This window comes from Cornus florida, unplaced genomic scaffold (genome assembly GCF_030987335.1).
Source record: "Cornus florida cultivar Cherokee Brave unplaced genomic scaffold, ASM3098733v1 CherokeeBrave_3.0.0_Hap2_Chr11, whole genome shotgun sequence".
In the NCBI taxonomy this organism is placed as follows: Eukaryota; Viridiplantae; Streptophyta; class Magnoliopsida; order Cornales; family Cornaceae; genus Cornus; species Cornus florida.
The window spans coordinates 65,347,660-65,352,791 of record NW_026775581.1 but is presented as its reverse complement, the minus strand read 5'-3'; the positions used below and the strand labels follow the sequence as shown (position 1 = coordinate 65,352,791).

The 5,132-nt window shown below is 38.4% G+C and overlaps 1 non-coding gene across 1 annotated transcript; it reads right to left on the bottom strand.

Annotated features, from left to right (window-relative positions):
* Nucleotides 1-4,517: 4,517 nt before the first annotated feature.
* LOC132287448 (small nucleolar RNA R71) lies at nt 4,518-4,626 on the bottom strand. The gene has a single exon (XR_009473026.1). It is a non-coding gene; the product is annotated as a small nucleolar RNA R71 (small nucleolar RNA).
* Between the last annotated feature and the right edge of the window lie 506 nt (nt 4,627-5,132).

Below are 5,132 nucleotides of genomic sequence, written 5' to 3'. Positions count from 1 at the left end.
CAATTGTAAAAAAGATAAGGGAAGGTAAATTGTAAACAATAATACGGTAATTTTTGCGGGGTTCGGAAACTTCTACTCCTCGGCTCAAGATCCCTCTTGAGACTTCCCAAATTCCTTAGAGCTTCTCCTTAATGGTGGAGAGCAAACCTTCAATTGAAGTAAGACCTTGCTTCTCTTTCTTGCTAGGAGAACACCCTTCTCCTAGGCTTCCTTTTGGGTCACACCAACCCTTTACAGTATCCTTGCTAAGAGACCACATCTCTTAGTTTTACATAGGCCACACCAGCCCTTACAATTTCTTTGCTAAGAGAAACTCTTCCTTTTAGGCTTACAGTAGATTTGTAGATAGAATTTGTAGTACAAGAAATCCTTTCAAGAACTGATACAAATAAAACCTCACAATAGAGTATATATGAAATCAAGTGAAGCTCAAACTCTAAGTATGAAATGTATGACAGATGATGAGGAAAATGCAGAACAAAAGCTCTGATGAAATACTAGAATAAAAGTTCAGCAAAGGCTCATGAAATAGTCTCTGAAGTTCACTCTGATTCAACTATGGAAGCTTGTATATGAGATAAAGATCGATGTCTAAACAGAGGCTCTATGAGTGAGTAAAACCAGAGCAAAAGCTCTATATAATGGTAGAGCCAAAAGCTCTCTTTGATACACTTGAATGAATGTTCTTGAATGCTCTCTCAAGTAGTATAATAGAGCAAAAACTCTATGAAGATTAAAACAAGAGCAAAAGCCCTTTCAATCTTTACTGGAATCTCTCAAGATGGAATAAGAGTGAATGAGAGAGATGAGGAGAAGATGTGAGAACAAATGCTCTCTTTGATGAAATATAATGTCTCTAAAAAAAATGGTCAACTTATTCAGCAGACAACCCCTCTGTATTTATAGAATTTTGAAGCTTAATATAGTTATTAAAAGTAGTTGGGGAGCAATGAATGAAAATGTTTCCGTCGCAGTTCAAAACCCTAGAAGGAGCTGGCTCTTGTAAACAAGAGGAGGTGGCTCCCTAGCCTTGAGAGCCGACTCTCCATTGCATGGAGACGGCTCTCCATTGCATGGAGACGGCTCCCAGCCTCTGAGAGCCTGCTCCCTATTTTGGGAGACTGCTCTTTGGATGGAAACTTCATTTTTTCGTTGAAAAATAGCTACTGGAATTGAGAGAGACTTTTACAGAGTCGGCTCTATTCTTTGAGAGCCTGCTCCATTTGCATGGAGCCTTCTCCATTTGTTTGGAGCCTTCTCCATTTGTGATGAGCACTGAAAAGTGCGCATTTAAACCCGTTAAGCTTAAGAATTCTAGTACCTTTATCTATCTTACTTTGCCGTTTTAGACTTATTACGTGTTATTTATATTTTCAGGCACTAATCCCAAAATTGAGCTAACTCAGCTAAATAAGAGCTTAATTGAAGCAATCCTGAGATAAACCAAAGGAGGGAGCAAAGTGGAGAAAGCAAGGAGCAAAAAGGAATCAAAGTTGTGCAGCTGAAAAGTTCGATCGATCCAACTTAGAGTTCGATCGATCGAACATCTATGATCGATCACAGTACTTCTCGATAGATCCAACCTTGGCCTTTGCTAAAATTCCAAGTTCGATCGATCCAACATCACCTTCGATCGATCGAACCCTATTTTGTCCTATTCAAATGATTGATCTTATCCACAGCTGTATGCCTACCAACCACTTTTGTCCTTTTCCCCATAAATATCTTCGAAATATCTCAGCCTTGTCCTTATCCGGAGGAGTCAGACCACTTCGATCGATCCAAGATGCAGTTCGATCGATCGAACCCATCTTCGATCGATCCAAGTTAAGGTTCGATCGATCGAACTTCCTCCAGCGAGAAAAAGTTAAAGTCCAGCTCATTTATTCCGTCCTTCACCCAATCATTGGAGAATATGCCTTGCACGACCACAGCTCATCATAGGGTGTATTTGACCTACCTATATAAGGAATATGATACACTTTTTGGAGGGGAGAGTCTAGAGTCTCTTGTCACACATTGAAAATCATCTTGGAGGCTCTCCTTGGAGAGGAGGAAGGAGGAAGCTAGAGCAACCATTGGAGGAGATCTTCATCTACAAGGAGCAGCCATGGAGTTAGCCCTTGAGGGTTGGATCATCACTACCATGAGTGGCTAGACATCTTCTTGGGGCTAGAGTTAGCCCCAAGCATGCTTTCTATACTCTAATCTTGTGTATTATTGAGGGATTAGTGTTGTATGATACATCTTGATATTTATGTATATATAAATCTTGATTATTTCATGGTTTGTATGGTTTAATGCTTCCAATTGACTATTCTATTCTACCCATATGTCTATGTATGCTAGAGTAGGATATTCATGTGCTTATCTCTAGATTTAGTGTTTTTGATGCATGTCTATATGTATTGATGCTATAGATCTAGAGATTATCAAGATGATATGCTTAATGAATGCTATTTGGGTTCATTTGATGGTTTATGCCTATTCTTGATGGCTTGTGCCTCTCCCCTAGTCTAGATAGCTTTATTTTCATGCTAGTAGTGTAGATTTAGTGTAGTGGTAGTATAATGTTAGATGGGAGGACAATCTACTCTTGATGTTTGATATTCCATGCTTGTGAGTCCAAATGGCATATTCCTCTAATATTGTGTTGTATGTGGATTGTGAGCTTAATGAAGGATTAATGACTAGTTATGATATGTTGTATCTTTCACATTTGTTTAGACAATTTATTCCTCTCCCAATAGATAAATTGTGGCCTCTCACATGATGTTTAGATAATGCATGTTTAACTAAGTCATCCTTATGGATTGCTTGGACTATGAGCTTAATGAAAGGTTCAATGACTTGATTTGATATTTTGTTCTCTTCACATGATGTCTAGACAATATATTCCTCTACCAATAGATGTATTGTGGCTTCACACATGTTGATTGAGACAATTTGCACTTGTTGAGTCACCCTTACGAATTGAATGTCTTTTACACACACAATATTGTTGTAACACATTCATTTCCCTCATTAGTCACTTGATTATGGTTTGGAATAGTATTGTTTGGTGGTGATCTCTACACCCCAAGACCTTTCCTTCTTACTTACTCTTTATCTTAATGCATTTTAATTAATTCTTTTCTAGAAGTAATCAACCAACCCAATTCTCTTTTGCAATCATTTGGTACGCTAGAGTCAAAGTTGAAATTCCAACATGTATAATACCTTGGGACGATCCCTACTCACTCTTGCTACGTTAGTAGTAATGTTGGTAGTGGTTTTTATAAATTTAAATTTGACATAAAAGGCTTTTCTTGAACCACACATTCACTACATTCAGTTTGGCGTATTGGAACGGCCGTCGTCAGATTTTGGCGCCGTTGCCGGGGATTTTAAATTGGCAATGTCGAATTGTGAAATTCAATTAGGATTAGTACTCTTTTGATCGCGTCTTTACTTTCTTTTTATTTTCTGTTTTTGATTACTTATTAAGTTTGTTCTTCATTAACAAGGTGCATTGAGCAAGGAGCTAGCAAAGAACTTCCAAGCTATGGAGCAATGCAAAGCAAAGGAAAAATGCTTAAAATGAAGAGTTGCTAAAAATTTTTTTTTGCTAAGCTAAGTTTTTAAATTTGGAGTTGAAGTGCTAAAGGAATATTGTGAGACCTTTTTACTCAATCTCCTTAGTTAAATCGGGGGGCCCACGTGGAGGTATTTATTTGACATACATTGCATTTGAAAATTGTGGTTGTGAAGTTTAATTGCATTGTTGAGAAAGTTGCTTATTCGTATTGCATTGTGCATGCATGGTCGTCGTTCATTGAGACCTACTCTTGTCCCTCTTGATTTGCATTTAGAATCCACTATTAGGAATCCAAGGGGAAGAGGAAGTTCACATAGAACCAATCTACCAATGGATGCTCTCAATGATGATCATGTTGAAGACCTTGGTCACATAGACCAACAAGGCATCCTTCACCCTAATGTGCAAAATGATAATATGCAAGTTCCATTAGGCATGCCTAGGCCATACATTCATCAACCTCCTCAACAACAAGGCCAAATTCCAATGGGTCCAAGGCCAATGTATGCACCACAACCCCCCATCATTAATCAAGCTCAATATAACCAAGGTGTCCATGTTGCACCTCAAGTTGCTAATCCACCACTCGTATTGAGAGATCACTATGTGCCTAATGAGTATAATGCATCCACATGCATTCAATTGCCACCATTTAGAGCACACCATTATGAGATTAAAGCACAAACTATCTAAATGCTACCTAACTTTCATGGACTTCCTAGTGAAGAACCTTACAAGCATTTGGATGAGTTTCTTGAAGTTTGTTCTACCGTTCGATACACGGACATGCCGGAAGAAGTTTTAAGGCTGAAACTTTTTCCATTCACCCTTAAAGATAAGGCGAAGTATTGGTTCAACAACCTTAGGCCTTTTTCTATAACTTCTTGGGTAGAAATGCAACAAGAATTTTTGAAAAAGTACTATCCGGTTTCGAAGACCAATGCTATGAGAACCGCCATTAGGGAATTCATACATAGGGAGGGAGAAACTTTCCATGAGGCATGGGAACGCTTCAATGAATTGCTTAGGAAGTGTCCTCACCATGACATGCCTAAATGGCAATTGGTCCAATTCTTCTTTGAAAGCTTATCGGACAATTATAAAGGCATGGTTGATGCTTCAATGGGAGGTTCTTATATAAACCGGCAAGAGGAAGACGTGTGGCGTCTTTATGAGAGCATGAGTGAAAACTCTTTGCATAGGACATTGTCATCTAGGAATGGTAGAAATTCTCAAGGTAGGAAGAGTGTTGGCTTACATCAAGTTGACCACTCAAATGATATAACCGCCGAGATGAAGTCTTTATCTCAAAATTTGATCAATTGATCAATCAAAACTCGGCGAATCAAGTGTCTTCCTTTCCTAATCATTCTTCTAGAGCTCAAAATGAATCATGTATGACTTGTTCTAGTGTTCTTCATTCTACTTCTAATTATCCTCATGGACAAATTCAAAATGAACCCATTGAGCAAGTTAATGCAACATTTGTGAACCAAGGAAACAATCCTTATGGTAATCATTACAATCCCGGTTGGAGGAATCATCCTAATTTTTC